The following is a 15,375-nucleotide window of genomic DNA, read 5'->3' as shown; positions in this document are numbered from 1 at the left end:
CTTAGGGCTGTTTCTTTTTCCTTCCATCTGTCATGCAGTCATCAGATGAAAGTGTAGTTGCCGTGAGCTTGAAAGTGAAGTTTCCCTTACCTTAAGAGTACTATTTCTCACTCCCCTTTGTCATGTTTTGAATCACTGTGACAAGCAAAACTGCTAACCTTAGCTCTCCTCCTCCTAATTAGGCAACAGCATTAAAACTCTTTATTAATGCCACCCCTCCCAGGTGGTTGCAGATATATATACTTTCACGGAGTAATTGCTTTCTGGCCCTCATTTTAATTGGAGTCAGTGGGGGGGCCTGTGGAATTCCACTGCCTTCATCTCCCACTGGCTCATTGTGCCTGTGACACAAATTTAGAAACAGAGAACTACTTTCCAGATCTGCATCTGAAACAATGTGTAAGTGAGGGGAAAAAACTCAACAACATCACTGAGATGTAAGAGGAATTAGACTGGGAGAAAACAAAGTCTTTCACTTTGGTTCCTTCTTTCACTGGGAGGAAAAAAAAAAGGAACGAATTGGTGAAAAAGCTTTCCAGCATTTCTGTTTTCTGGCTTTTGTCTAATGTGGTGCAGCTTGTAACTAGGTTAACCAGATCCTGAAGGAGCTTAAAGACTGTGTGAAGATAAGCTTAAATGTTAGTTAAGGTTACACCTATTTGGCAGAAATGACCCTCAGTTTTCTGGGTCCTTGGAGTCTCAGACAAAGCGTGTAGGGAGAGAGAACATCATGGCACAAGGCAAATGAAGTACACAATGTTACAAACCCGAATATGAAAGGAACTGTTTCTCCCAATTCAGATTTGTCAACTTTAGCTTCAGAAAAATGTTTTAGTTTTACTGAAAGTTCATATTTCATTGGAAATGGACCCTTTTTGAGGAGCGGAAAGAAACCATTTGCCAGAAGAAAACAGTTCTGTCAAAGAAACTCCAACAAACCAACAGGTTGGAAGGGGAATATCTGTTCGTGCTTGATTACACAAAATATAGTCAGGGGGTTTTTTATGCTTAGAGAGAATATAAGTTTTTGAGATATGTACTTTAGCCAGATATTTCAAGTTATATGAATAGTAGTGAAATGGTAACAGTATTGTTATTATCAGTCTTCAGAGTTAATATATGCTAAGGTGGATGAAGTAATTCATATCCATCCAAGCTATTGTTTCAGACAGTGACTGCAGACACTTCTACTCTGTATAGTGTTCCAATTAATGTTTTCTAAATTATAGTCATAATCATAAGGACTAGAAACTATAATTAATCAAAAAAGTGTGCAGATACGACAGCATGAAAAGAAATTCTGTCTCATGTCAACATTTTAAAATAAGAAGTTTTGTTTGATCCTTTTTGTATTAAAGCAGAAATAACTTCATAAAACTGCAGGAATATAATTGCCTGTTTTGGAGCTTTTTTCCCCCCAACATCTCACGGTTTTGACAGTTTTCAATTAATTCCGCTAGAACTTACATCCATCCTTCATTCTTCTCTTTCTCTTTTCTCGGTAAGCCTAGCTACTAGAGCGTAGTTTCACGACAACCTAAAAATTCCCCAGTGCCACACACACAGATACACAAGTCTCTGCACCTGAGTGTCATTCGGTGGTAATTGTGGTGCTAATGTTTTGCTTCTTGTCTCTGATAAAAGGCTGATTACTGTTGCCAGCTCTATGCACAGTTGGGTGTTTCTAGAGAGGACAGTAGCTCCTCATCACATGTGTCTTAATTAGGCTGATTGGTTCACAGGGCCAAACCAACCTGATTGAGAGGGATGCTTGGCTCAGTGTCCTTACGTCTAAGTGATTTCGCCTTGTGTTAAATGAACCTTTGCTCAGGCTCTTTGTGAGCCACTCTTCCAGCTAGAAGCAAAGATGCATGACCAATGTAATGCTGAAGAAGTAAAACCTGTCCTGCTGATATGCTGTGGGTAAGCTACGCCACAAATACACTGAGGTCTTAATTTTAAGTTGTGGCTGTGTTGAGAGGAAAAACAGCTGGAGAGTTCGCAGATTAAGGACTTGGAAGGACCTTCACATGACAGTGATCTGTACGTGGAGATTAGTGCAGGTTGATTAATCTGGTTTTCCATTTAAAGGTAGTTTGGCCATCCCAGATTGCTTTAAATCTGCATTGTAGAAGGTATGAACAAAAGACCTGAGAGGACTGTGCTTGTTTCAGAGGCTGTGAGGCTACAGCAGATGTAGTTTTGGGCCCCAGTTCTTGCAGTCCTTTCATAATTCAGTGATCCCATTCAATTCTCCTCCAGGGACTGAGACATTTGCTTAGGACCATTGACCTCAGAAATGCAGCTTCCAGTGTTGCATAAGAAATAGCTTTTGTAGTAGCAGCAGCATGAAAACATGAGGAGGGTACACTTGATAAGTTACACTGGAGCAACGAAAAGGATGGGATAGGGTTGTGCCTGGAACGAGATGTCTGACTTCTGGGCTGCAAAATCAAAAGGGAAGCAGGGAAGAGGAGGAGGCTGCATGGTGTGAAGCAGAATTCAGATGTTGGTTTGTCTTTTAAATCCCAAACTTTGAGATATTTAGATTCGTGAGATTTATTTACTCCATAGTGGTGGCCCAGGAGCTAACTCTCTGCTGGCTGTAATTCTTGTAATCAAAACAATTACTACAGCACACCATGCCCAGAAAAGCATTTGCAGCATTCATATATATATATATATATATAAAAAAAATTGGATTTTTGAACTCTCTCCTAAATGTGGGATTGCCCTACTCGCAAAGAAAATGTAGCTCTTACATTACAGCCTTTAAATTATCCATTGACTTCGACAAACAGTCACAGGAATGCTGTGATAACATTGAATTTAATACGGGCGAATGTTCTTTTTTGTTGACCCTCGTAAGGAAAATGGCTCTAAGTGTTTGGAGACGTAAAACTATCAGGTGCTCTACTGGGTTCAAGTTCTGTTACGGTTAAGTCGCAGTTAATGCCAAGTGCATCAAAATTTGCAGAAATAATGTTCCTCTAAAACAGACGAACCACCTGACAGATTTACATCAAAATCACAGACACATTTTGCAGTTTCATTTGACTGCATGTGAGAGTGTTTCATAATCCGATATTCTGCTGTGCAAATTTAGAGTGCTGCCATTAGCTTTGAAAGCACTGCAGTGAATTCCACCATCTGTGTATCTGACCCAACAAAACTAAACCCAAACCCCACATTCCTTGTCAAGATCTGAGTTCTTAATATTCTGCTCTTTTACCTTTATTTATTCTTAAGGGATTAAAGAAAAAATATCAAATTGTTCCATTTTGGAAGACAAGGAAGCTGATAGAGCTGCAGCACTGTGCAACATTTGATCCATTTTCCATTTCAAATATGCATCGGTATGTACAGCTGACATCTAATAAGAATTTTACATTCAGAATTAAAAGCTCATTTGAACATGGTATACCCAGTGCATTCCCTCCTTTTATAGAGACCATTGCTCATGAGCAGTGGCCTAGAAAAAGGCTTACTTCAGACACACAACAGATAAGAAAGCAAAGCATTTCCACAAGCACACTCCTTCCTCCTTTCATGAGCTCACATGGCTTGATCAAGCTCTAATGACTCAGAGGTTTGAAAGGCTTTGTCCACGTCATAAATGATAAACACTGGAGAGATTTGTCTGAAGAGATGAGATAAATTATGCGCAACTATTCCAATCAAAGGCCAAGGTAGACCATGGGTGGGAGACAGTATTTTGCACTGGTCTAAGAGTGAGGGAATTAGGAGGTACGTTTGGTGGCTCAATAAGTAGAAACAGGTATTAGTGTTCAAAGTGTATTACCTAATGTCTTCATGCCAATGTGACTAAGGCATTACAACTGAAAAGCTGGGTTTAGGAAAGGCTCAACAGTCGTTGATAGGATACTTTACATTGTTGATTTAGAATTTCAAGGAGTAAAAAAACACCTATTCCTCTTCAGTTTGAATGACAGACCTTCATGCTAGCATCAAGCCAAAACAGCTAATGAGTCTATGGTGGATAGGTGTTCCTTTCTAATAAATAGGAAGCAGTTATTCCTCTCACTTCCATCTAAGGAGGCAGCTAATCAGTAACCAAACCCTAGCTTTCTGCTAAACACGTTCTGAGACCTGCCTGCAGTCCATTCCTGAGTCCACATGGTGTGAACACAGGCACACAGGTTTTGTGTAGACAAATCACTCTCTAACTCCATGCTCTTTCCTTCCCTACCTGGGGAAGAAGGGAAGACCCTCTGGCCACAGCTCAAAGGAGCATGCTCACATACATTCAGAACCTGTCCCCCAAGAATCCTTACTGTTAATGGCTCTCTACTAGGTCTGCAATGAGTCTTTAATAGAGGCCAAGACACCAGCAGTGCTCTCACTGAGCAGCAATGTACCTCCTCCATGTTGGGAAAACCTATCCAGCTGGTTACAACACTGCCTAAGCTGACAACCATGCTTCTCTACATCTGCCAATAAATCCCAATAGAGATTATAGTGTAGTGGTATTCTCTGAGTAAAAAAATAGTGGGTTAAATTTGTTGGAGAGCCCTGACAAACTGTTTGTTAGATAAGGCCCCCAGTATCAAAGTTAGCCTTATGGGGAATATATAAATCGTTTACATGTCCAGGACTGATAGTGGAATATGAGTTGATAACTATGGTAACTAATTAAAGCAGAAAATCCTTGTTTCCTGAACTAACGCGTAACATTTGAAGGGAATTAATAGGAACCCCTGAGGCTGAAATAGGGACATGGCTTTTAAACTGTGCTGAAATGCATTGGAATAGTTACACTTCTTTGTGAGACAGACCATACAGAAAATAGGAACGTGTGTGCTAAAAACAGGGATTGTCCTTTCTGAGTAGGAATGTCTGACAGCTAAGATGAATTGGTTCGGCTTTGTCGTTTAAAATAGTAACTGATATTTTGTCAAGTTGCTCCCTCATGGGTAGACACTTACAAAATGAGAGCGATGATTCCATTAATTTGTGTCTCTTCTGTGGTCCCAGGTGATGTAGTTAATATAGTTTCTGTAATGTCAAGTTAATACTTATTCCTCCTTTTGGTGCATTCTTCTATAAATTTACCCTCAGCTCATATTATACCCTCTGATAGTAGAGAAGTTGAAAGTTGAGAGTGGAGACTTTAGGCTTGATCTAAAAAAAAATTATAAGAGCTACCAAAATGAAACTTCCACATGTGTCTTCAGATGCAGCTTAGGTTCTGGCTCACCTGCTTTCCAATGCTACTTCATGCTTCTAAACCCATTTGTGTAAATTAACACAGCTCTCTAAATTCAGTTGAGCTATGGCTGTTTAACCCAGCTGAACACCAACCAGTATTGGGCCAACCCAATACCTGGACATTTCACAGAGTTTTCCCTCTTCTTCCGTTCACCTTTGTTTCCTCTTTCCTTTTTCTTTTTTTTTTTGAAGTGCTAAATTTTTAAAGGAAAAAAGTGAGAAGAGCACAGTCCCATAGCATCTTGACTCATGAGAATGACAAGGTATTTCAGCAGGAAACCTTGGGACAAAGTTGCCAAATCCAAACCTGCTCTTGACTTGGATAATGCTTCCCAAGAGGCCTGGAGAAATAGCTGGTCCTCAGTCCAGGGAACCTCTAGGTGGAAGATGGAAAGGAGCCTAATAATACTGGTCATCAGAAGATCTTCTAACTCAGCCGTTTCATTTCTTGAATTAGGTGAAACAAGCCAAACACCTATGCAGAGAAAGCTTATGTTTTCAGGAAGGAATTTCACCTAAACTCTAATTTCTGTTTTATATATCAATCACAGTTGATGAGCTTAAGTAGTTAACAGAGCAGTTATTGATATTCTTCATGGCTCTAGGAATTTGTGAGTGGTCTTCTCAGAGGTGAAATGAATACTGGTGTAAAACTGTATTTCACAAAGTAATTTTCTATGTTTCCAGGGGTGCTTCTCTCACAGTGACTGAAAGAAAAAAATAACCAGGGTAATTTGGTACGGTCAGATGGTACAAGAAGCACTGGAAAGAGGTAAGCATTTGAAAGTAATATACCCCAGGATTATTTTTTCATTTTTTCATGCCACTTGAAAAAAACCTCCACAGTTAAAACATAGTCAGAATTGATGCTGATCTCTCAGGCTAACGTCATGAGTGAAAACTTCAGGGAAGTTTGGCTGTATTCCATTTTTTCAGTTCTGTGCTCTTTTAGGAATTTTAATTTTTTCTTGGATAATTAGATCTGTGACATTAGACGCATATAATTAACAGGGAAAATGGTTTGCATGCTGACTATAATAGCACTGTCTGATCTGTTTGCCAGATAACTGTTACGGCCTGGTTTTTCAGAATCATTTTATTCCCACAGATAGCAGCAGACGTGCCTAACTGGAACCACCTGGATTTGTTTGCAGGGATGAAATCCTGGGACCTTTTATTGATTTCAGTAGTCCCAGGATTTCGCATGCATCCTCAAAATTTCCCTTTAAGATAATCCTCTTTCAAAATATTTATTCTTTTGATAGTTGAATGTGAATGACTCCACCTTGTCAATAGAATAATAGGACTGAAACTTCATGTGCAAAGCTGTATTGCTCAGGGAAGATGTTTTTTAGAATTGGCACAGAAGCTTTTACTGTAATTTTCAAAATGTGCCTCTCTGGGTGGGAGGGAGATGTGTTCTCTTTAAACTAAAAATTATCTTTATCTGTCTTTTGTTAACCAAAGTTTAGGACTCTGGTGTCATTCATGTCTTTTGGAAAATTGTCCCCAAGTCTTTTTTAATAGCCTATTTACCAGCTGCTAAGCAAACACCACCTAACAATAAAGGACTGGAAAAAAATTGGTTGCAGCTGCTTGTTATAATGTACTTTATGCTACTTACAACTTTTTGCATTTAAATCCGATAAAGTTTTGATTCAGTAGAATAAAGCTTTCAATCCTGACTTTTTAAGAAGTAAAAATATGGACATGAGGTGAGTGAAGCCAGCACAGATTACTTTTATTTTTGTTTCTGAGCATGGGGTCCAGGAATAATTTTTAGGTGCCTAATAATAAAAAAGTAATAATAACAAGGAAAATAGACCTAAACTGTTTTGGACAAAAGTGGTGTTAGGATTTTCAGCTAAGCGCTCAATTATGGTCCCACTTTTCTGTCCAGGTCAATGGAAGGCAGCTTTCACATCTGTGGAAGAAGTGAAAGGTCTGTGAAGCATTTTTGAAAAATCCCATGACGATCTGAGCCCAATGTATTTCAGTTCATGGAGAAATGGCTTTTAAGACATATTGCAAGCATCCTTATAACTCCACTGGGTGCATTGGGATTAAAAAAATATCCCAAAGAAGTCAAAACCTTTACCAACTATCTGCAGTGAAAGCATATCATTCACAGCTCTGCACATTCTTTGCTTTTCTATGTGGAAGATAAAAATAGATTTGCTACACAAAGCTCTCATTGGGGAGGTCACACAAATACACGGCAGACATTTTTTTCTAAATCAGATCATTCTCTGCACTACTTCTTTTGATATATGGAGTCCTTACTGCAATGATCTTTCCCCTATCTTTCCTGAGCATTACTGCCTATTGTTGTCTATCATTCAACATGGCTACAATATATGAAGCCATTACTGTGCTAAGTATGCAGCATATGAACATGTATATATATATGTATTTAAAACTACTGTTTAGCTTCTGCTTTTTTACTTCACTGTTTAAGCTTTCAGTCTTGAAAATATGATTGTTGGGGTTTTCGTAATTTTTAAATATGTTTTTATACTTCTTCCTCCAGTTTCTAATAATCAGTGCAGAAAAGCAGAACTTTCTTTATCATAACAGAATGGGGTGGGGGGAGCAGAGGGGATAGCAAAGGGAAAATTTTGGTGATAAAATCTTTGAACACAGCCAAATGTTGCACAAGTTAGATTTACAGTGCTACTAGGATTGAGTAGACACATATCCACCTTTTAAAATGATTATTTTTTTGTTTGACTGTAATACCTAAGACCATACAGAAAGCAAAACTAGCTGCTAGATGCTGTACAAACTCAAAATAGAAGGACAATACCTAGCCTGAAGAGCTCACAATTTAGATATAAACTTTCTGTGTTTGCAGGAGTACATATCTGATGGTTGGTCAGATCCCCTTGGAAAGACAATCTCATCTGTTGTATTACAGCTTGGTTATTAGTACTTTCCTTTTCGTATTTTCTCGTGAATCAAAGTTTTTATCTGACTGAAGTTATATCTTCCTAATGTCTGCATCTCTTGAATGTTCTGATCATGTGGACTACCAAGTCTGCTGGATTTCCTTGTATCTGGGATCCCAGAAGAATGCCCCAGTTTGAAACAATCCCTGACATTATGAGATGATGTCTATCCCTTCTGCCATAAACTGCTGCTTTCTGTAATTGTTGGTCCACTGAATTTACGTATGTCCAACCACCTGTGCTCAGTTCTGCTCTGCTTTTGGCTAAATTAAAGCATCCCAAATATTAGCCCTCCCTAGGAATTTGTAGTAACTTGCTTTTCCTCCAGATTTCAGCCATCCTGATGCTCATCGCTCAGTGGTCTTTTCTTTCCTCATGGTCCAGTGAAAGAGACTAATAAGAGACAGAAGTATTATGGACTACAAAATGAAAATAGAATTTTAAAATCATACAGAGGTATATTAGCTAAATGATCATTCGTGTAAGTGTCTCAGTTATCTTATCAAAATCAATTTGACCAGTTGTATGGATAAATCTACAACATACTTCAGTACCCTGCTTACTCAAAGTCTGAAATCATAGAGCTCCGTTATTAGGCATTTGAATTTGAGATAACCCATTCCATGGAAACAGCAGGAGAGGTCCAGCTCCTACTGGGTCTGGTGTGCAATCCCTTTCTGCCTGAACACTTCAGACACTCTGAGGCATCAGAATGACAATTATAGAGTGGTATTACTGCAGGTGGTATGACTAACAAACATAAGGAAACCTTAAGTGATTTTTTTCTTAAATCCAATGAAGAATAGAAATAGTTATGAATGTGGAAGGTGAAGGCACTCATACTTTGGACAATTTCCCCCTCATTCTTCTTTTATTTCTCTTCTTTTCTGACATTTGTACTTCTAAAAATCTTGACTATCTTTGCTAGTGAAATCGTTTGCTCTTGCAGCTGAGCTTGACCCCTTTGAATAATAAGAGGCAGTGATATGTACTTATCAAAAGAAGTAGTGACTCCAGAATGCTCTGTGTTGACATTTCAAATGGAAGTTAAGTGATCATATTCTTTCCTATTGCTTTAAGCAACAAAATATAACAACTGTATGCACTGGAGCACTTTAAAAGATGGATGTTATTTCTATGAAGAAATCTAGTTGGAAACGATCTTAACTACAATGCTTAGTGCTTTTATCACTGCTTGTAGACTTAATGGTGAGATCTGATTTTTTCTATGTGAGTTGACCTGAATCCTTTTAAAAAGGTATTGATTATATTAGATAGGCTCATAGGATAGTGATAGTCTTTACCAAGAAGACAAACTTTTCTTCTTATTATCATTTTGCACTGGACTCTAAGACTTTTTGTTGCTTTAAATAAAATAATGACAATCAGTATAGATAAACTCTTGCAGTGTTTTTAAGGTTTACCTTTACTTTTTGCTCAATTCAAATTTTACTTCCCATTTTTATTTTGAACTGGTAACTATGTAGAGAGATAACAACCCAGCTACCATCAATATCTTTCAAATTTTGCATCTTATCAAGATTCAAGGAACAAAACCAATATATTTGGGCTGCAAGATACTCACTTTTCCATCAGATTTATAACAGGCTGAACATTTATTTTCTTTATTCTTGTTTGAGAGCTGTAATAGATCATTATAATAAGTTATGTAATTGTGGGCAACCCTCATCATACACATTTCTATTCCAGTTGACACATGCACTAATCTGATAGAGTGGAATGTTAATCTTGATAATGATCATTTCTGATATTTCTACAAAACTTTTCATCCTATAGGGTCTGAAGGCATTTAAAAGATTTGCTGTGAGTAACTGAGTTCTACCACACCCTGTAGAAAAGCCCCACTTTCCTGACAAAGGTCATTGGCACACTGAGAAATCCTTTTTTTTTCCAAAGCAAAATATGATAGCACAACTGTTGCAAGTTTGCAGTTGACAGTGAGGTTCATTTTGCATTCAGCATGCATGTTTGTGCCTAAATATTGCAGTGACAGGCATGCTGTAACTACCTAAGACAGGAAATACTGTGCATGCACAGCCTTTTAAAAATTGGTGCATAGCCATAAGATATCTGTATGAAAAAAAATGTATATACATATCCTTGTGTTCACCACCAGCTATGCTGGGAATGTTTGCCAGATCTTATTTTGGATTCTATTTACTGTCTAAGCAAAATGTTGCTCTCAATGCATTTTCACTGACATTAGTTAAGAAATAGCTCATGATGACGGTATTCAATACCAGAGTGAATGGAGAAAACAGGAACCTGAGATAAATCCAGTAAAGCCCTGTGAGCTGTAATACCCAGCTCACGCCTGGAAAGACTAACAACCAAAGAAATTGTAAGGGACAATTCAGGTCAAGGAAGGTCTAGGAAAGAAAGAGGCAATTGAAAGCTCCCTCCTATCAAAAAAGCCTTTCAGAAAAAAAAATAAGCCCAAGATCCAGCATGGTGACCCTGTGGGGGATTCCTCCCACCCCACCCTGGAAAAGGCTGAGGAAGAGAGGTAGAGCTGGCTGAGACGGTATGATGATATGAGACCCTTCTGAGTGGTACTGAGAGCCATCAGGAAGAGTCTTAATGACTATCCAAGGCAACAGAAGTGAGGTTAAAGCAGAGTCCAGAAAGAGTGGAGGAGATGATGTTAATTATCATATCTTTGTTATCTCTTTAAATATTTGGAGCATGGATACCCTGAAAGGATTTAGTACATGGCTAAATCACCACTGCAGCAACCCGTTGAACTGGGTCAGGGCATTCCTGCTACACTCATATTGGACCGAGTCAGTAAATGGTTATTAAATGACAGGAATTTCTAGGAGCATCTGTGAGTTGCAGGAAATGGTGCTACTGATTCCACGGGCCTCTTCTTTTTATATCGCATTCCTATAAAAAGTGAGAAAGAATCATATTGCCAGCAGAGATGTAAAATCAGGTCGGGACTGTCGCTGGTTATTTAAAGGTATTGCAATGCTTTTGGTAAGACTGAACATATTACATGCTGTATCTTGGCTAAATTCCATCTTTTATAATTACATCCTCTTCTCCCTTTCTCAAACATTTCTTGCTGTCACAAGAGGATGCAGCATTCTTCTTTCTCCTGGTCTAGATGTCTGGGTATTGGTGTTTCAATCTCATTGTGATGTCTCTGAAAGACACGTTCAAGTTGCTCAAGGTGCAGTGTCATCTCTGCATCACTCCCTGTGGCATTGCTGTGGATGGAGCGAAAGAGGGTTTTGAAGTTAATACTCAGGCAGATGTTCCATTTTTCTACCTGCTTAAGTACAAACACAAATCTGTTGGTTTGGCTTCCTCCACCGTTACTCGTTTGCTACAGTATAATCACTCCCTGGAGCAGTGGGAGGCTTAATACTTTAACTCTAAAAGGTACTTTGAGATCATTTTAGTCAAAATGCAAACCACCAGTACCCCATTAGTACTGGGAATGCTTTCAGAGCATTGACCAGCTTGTGCTTCCAGCTTGATGAGCTGGTGATTGTAGCCCTTAGATGGCATTTTGATAAGCAGAATCCAGGGGGGGTTGTTACTTTGTTAGCTGCTCGATGAACTGCCAAGATTGTGCTGAAAGCAAACAGTGTGACTATAAACAAAAAACCCTAGCCACCTGATACTATTTTAATATCATTTTCTCTGTGGGTACAATGTTTGCTGGTGAGAAGTGCCCACAAGCCTGTTACTTGGAAACACAGGCAGATACTCGACTAGAGCAATGGTCTGGTCTTCGCAGTCTAGTAGCCAGCTGTGGGTGATAGTGGATATTTTAGGGGAGAGCCAAGTGAAGACGTCCACCAGTACATCTGGCCAAATGCACCGTGCCAAAAGTAAAATTCCCATCACAAATGGCACTAGAGGGGTATCCTGTTGCCAGTTTCCACAAAGATAAAATTGAATTCACTAAGAAATTAAGCTACTATTTCTCACCTGGAACACTCACAAATTGGACTGAGGAACTTGGGAGAGGCTGATCAAGTTTCACTGCAAGTGCCAGAACTACAACCTTTTTTCTGTGTCTAATAGTTTTCTGTGGCGCTCAGCCTGCATCTTCTTGGAAGTTGGACTCTCAGGAGACTTAAATCCTATTTCCTTTGAGGGCTCTGCTTTGGTGGCAACTGGCCTGATTCCTCACTGCTTTGTACATTTCTAGAGAGAAGTACATAGTGGTTTAAACCAGTGCCATTTATCAGTAGTATTGTCTCTATATGCTCCTTTATATCCTTTTTGCTCAGGAGTATGGGACGGTTTAAGCACCAGGCAGTGAATAAAGGCACCTATAGGTCCCTCTCTCCTTTTTACTTCTTATTTTTCTATAGTAAATACATGGAGGTCTAAACAGGAATAACATGTTTTGATAAGTACTGATTTCATGTCTTTCCTTTGGTGAAATCCAGCTCTACTCATGTACTTCTTTTGCAGAAAGGTGCTCCAATATTTCAGAGGAATGTCTGTACCAGAAAAAGAAGGCAAAAGAACATGGCATGGGCCAAAACCCCTACATCAGCTTAATCTTGTCACTGTGGAGCTCTACAGCAGGTAGGACTTGGCAGTACAGCAGTGTGTATATATTCCTGGTGTCAGGAGCCTCTGGGATGCTCTTATTGTGCTGGCTGCAGCCGGAGCTTAGGAAGAGCAGCTGGAGCCCCGGCACAGAGGAATGCTCTGTATCACACCGTGTCACCTTTGTGTGTGCAGCCAGAGAGCAGGAGGGAGGGAGGACGGACAAGGCGTAGCACCCATGCAGTCAGCCTCGGACCACCCAGCAGGGGAATGCTTGGCGGTGATTCCAGGCAACATTCAAGGGCCTTTACACGGTGCAACAACTACAGCTGGGGGCTGAGAATCAGCTCTCATGTTTTATTCATGCAAATTGCCTTTCCCCACTCCAGAAATCTACACTCATGTCTTCACTAGAGAATCTGTTCAATTTCCTCTTGTTTAGCACTGTGCTGCAGTGCTTACATTTCCGCCAAGTACCTTCACTTACAGACTGATCGGCAGTAATCACAAGTCCAACTTCTCGGGAGTGAAGCGTGGGAGAGAGAGGGAGATGTAGGTTCATCTAATTTGATGAGACTGTTTTGTTATACTGAATATTTGATTTTCAATAGCCAGCTCCTGTGGAAGGAAATAAAAATATAAGAAATCTAGCTTCTTTTCCTTTTTGCTTTTTTGGTAAGACTTTAGGTTTGAGTCATCTTTCCCAGGCTAATTGTCAAGAAAGTGACAGATCAGTCGTGGTTGACAAGTGAGTAATTGGGAGAAGAGAGGGAGTGCAGCAGGTGTCAGTACTAATTTGGTAAAACAACAACAAAAAAAAAAGCGTAGAGAGTGGTATGATAGTCACTTACACAGTCATGACGTTACAAGCTTTTCATACAAAATGTGTGCAGGATTTTACAACACTTAGAGCATTAACTATTAACCAGCCACTTCAGGTCCATTTCAAAGGTGACCTACAAGTTCACCAGAAGAAGATGTTTTTGAGCCTCTTAACAGGAAAGACTGCTTCACAACACTGCTGGGGAACTGGACAAAAATCAGTTTCGTGATTCTCACCTGTCACATTGCTGGGCACACCGAACAGTCCTTGCAGCGGGCAGACCCCATGCCCTGGCCCTGACTTGGCTGTGCTAGGCTGGACCATGAGGGAAGGATACCACTGCCAGAGCTGGAGCATTCAATCGCTGCCGCCCTGCCAAGATCTCCATGGCCCACAGCTGCCCTAATTCTCCCAAACTGTGACTCTGCCCAGTCCCCACTCATTGCTAAGAGGCTGATTTTACAGCAAAGCCCGAATCTCACTTGCTGAGTGGAAGAAATGAGCTTTGCACCTGGAGAATTCCTCCAGCGCTGAAGAGAACAGTCTAAGACGCTGCTGTATTTTAGAAATCAAACCCTTGGAAATAAATTCTTTTACTTACCTGCCAAATCTGCCCCTCTGAGTTCTGTATTCCTTGCTTCAACCTCAGTTGTCAATGACACTGCCTCAACAGCAACCAGTGTTTTCGTTTCGATCTCTGTAATGGTGTTAGTGACTACAGGCCAAATAATAGGTTCTACTGGCAGACTCCTAAGACGCACTTTTGCTCTGAAGTAGCTGTACAAATAGCATTGCAGCATTTCATGTTTATTGTCTGCTAAAGATTTCAGTGTCTTATATGCTCTATTTCAAAGAAATAAAGCTTTTTTTCCCCATCTAACTGCCAGTCCTGAAAATTCACTGGGGATTCAAAGAAAAGCTGATTTTTTTCCTGGCTTCTGCATAGTTATTAAGAATACAGAGGCTGCAGGGCAATTTCTGCTCTGGCTCTCATCTCTATAACCCCTACTATCTTGAATACTTGCCTTCATTTTCATGCATGGAGTGTTTGAGGTGGAGGGGGCCTGCAAGGCAGCTCCAGGTAGCAGTTGTGTTTCTAAGGGATAGGGCTGCAAGGGAATTTGGTACCCTCTCCCAGAGCTACAAGGTACTGAAGCCCCTCTCTGACTCAGAGCTCAGGAAATCACCTCCAAACACCTGTACCTCCAGTACATATCAACTAAGTGACAATTTTTTTCTTCTTACTTTCCAGGAGGTAAGTATTGCTTATTGGAAACATGTTTGGGTTGTTTTTTTCTGTTTTCTTTAAATGAAAGAGGCATCTCCACCAGCCATATGGAGTGGTTCCCGCTCTGCAGAGCATATATCTGGTGGCAAGTGCATCCATTCAACCTTTCACAATACGGACCTTAATTCAGCAGGGAAGAGAGCTGACAGGCACCTTTGAAGCAGATTTAAATCAGAGGCAAAAGCTCGAGCAATATAAAGCAATCTGAGCCAGCCAGCAAAGTCGTGCTGACCTTCTGCTGGTACCACTGCAGCCCCAAGCGTGACTTCAGGTGCCACATCCTTGGGAATGACAGCGCTGGGGGAAGCCAGCAGGCCCTTCCCGATGGCTGCCTCTGCTCTGTTGCTGCCCGATGGAGTGTTATCACTATGACAACCTACAGGTATAGGATGTGCACGGTAGCGGGAGCTCCAGCTGACCCTGATTGCGTGTGCACGGCTCAGAGCTGGGCTTCCCTGCCCAGGAGGGGAGCAAAGAACACGTGGATGCACAGGTGACTCTCCTCTGACTCTGTCCTGTCACTTGCTAGCAAGTTTGGGATGTAAGGCAAG

This window comes from Gymnogyps californianus, chromosome 2 (assembly GCF_018139145.2).
Source record: "Gymnogyps californianus isolate 813 chromosome 2, ASM1813914v2, whole genome shotgun sequence".
NCBI classification, from domain to species: domain Eukaryota; kingdom Metazoa; phylum Chordata; class Aves; order Accipitriformes; family Cathartidae; genus Gymnogyps; species Gymnogyps californianus.
This window is presented reverse-complemented; position numbering follows the sequence as displayed.